The sequence below is a fragment of the Sinocyclocheilus grahami genome, unplaced genomic scaffold (genome assembly GCF_001515645.1).
Source record: "Sinocyclocheilus grahami isolate Dianchi unplaced genomic scaffold, SAMN03320097.WGS_v1.1 scaffold18.1, whole genome shotgun sequence".
Taxonomy (NCBI): Eukaryota; Metazoa; Chordata; class Actinopteri; order Cypriniformes; family Cyprinidae; genus Sinocyclocheilus; species Sinocyclocheilus grahami.
Window position 1 is genome coordinate 1,058,433 of NW_015505197.1, and position 1,544 is coordinate 1,059,976.

Genomic DNA, 1,544 nt, shown 5'->3' on the forward strand with positions numbered 1-1,544 from the left:
ATTTAACAGAATATTACTCTTTTTCCTTTCACTTTAAGGTGTGCATTTATGTATTGGCAATCTTGCATGTTTATGGCAATGACTATTATCTGTATCATTATGGTGTTTTTTGGTGTGTGTCATTTTTAGAGCTTAACAGTCCCTGGACACCATTCTCTTTTGTTGTATAAAAAGCAGCGTAAACATACTGCAGAATATCTTCTTTTGTGTTCCACAGAAAACAGAAACATTCACAGTTTTGGAACATCATGAGGGTGAGCAAACAATGACAAAATTAAAATTTTTGAAGGAACTGTTCCTCCAAGAATCTGAATATTTAGTGGATATATCTGGTGGTTACATCCCTGCTTAATTTGCTAGAAAAACATGCAATGCCGTCAGATGGCATGTGTCTTTCTCAAGGGGTTTGTGACATAATGCTCTTCAGTGTATGATATGAGAGCGCACAGACATGGCGGCCCCACAGCCAGCTCTCTTTCTGTTCCTCTCCATTTGAATAACGGAATCACCAACACAGAGCGATGAATACAGGGAAAGAGGAGAGAGAGGGAGCGGGAGGAGGGAAATTGAAGGAGAGAGTAAGCGAGTGTGAAAAAAAGAGGGAGGAATGGAGGGGATGAGGAGAGAGACAGTAATCTGGTCACAGACTGCTAGGCTTGGCCAAGCAAAAGCTTCTAGCACTATACAGTACATCACTGACAACACACACTCACATACACAGACACTCCACCCACACTTTTACACACACATCATTGACCGCCACCATCCCAAAAAAAAATCAAGCTTTGTTTTTCTGTAAGACGCTGAGCGTTAGTGAGTGATTTTGTGTGTCACTGTGACTGACTTAGACCTCTCTCATGAATAATTTATAATGTGTGTGTCTCTGTGTCTTTGTATCTGTGTGTGAGATGTACACAGCTTATTGCTGGGACGTGAGGGACTACCTCTAGTCGGCAGTGATCGATTCTGCTCTCAGGCGCACAAACAAACTCAGCACCCACAAATTTGGTGCCTCTTTGTTCTGCCCTCTGGTGGTTAGCACCATAAATAATAAGTGTTCTTTGAGACTGACTTGTCTTACAGTGTGACCAGCTTCCTGCGAGCTGTAGAGTAGCTTGAAACGGCCTCAGAGACTTTCATTCCATGTACTGATCTGCAGTCTACAATTAACGCTTTAGTGTGAAGCATCCCAGCTGTTTTATGGACTCCAAATCCAGACATCCCATCTGTGGATTGTAACTGTAAAATATAAACAAAAATATAATACAACATCATCTCAGTATGTTTTTAAAATCCCAACTAAGCCATACCTGACAATGAGAAACTGAACATGAAAAAACATTAGATTTTATGGATGTTGAAAGGGTTAGGTTTAGTTTAAGTTCTGGGTTTAGGTTTAGGGCAAAAATTTGTTATGGGTTTGTTTGACAGGAATGTTGTTTTAGGACCTGAAGACTTACCGCGCAAAATCTTGGTGACCAGCATCAGAGTGTAATGCATTCCCTGACAAACAAGATGTTTCTGGCATAACATTGGGGGGAGGG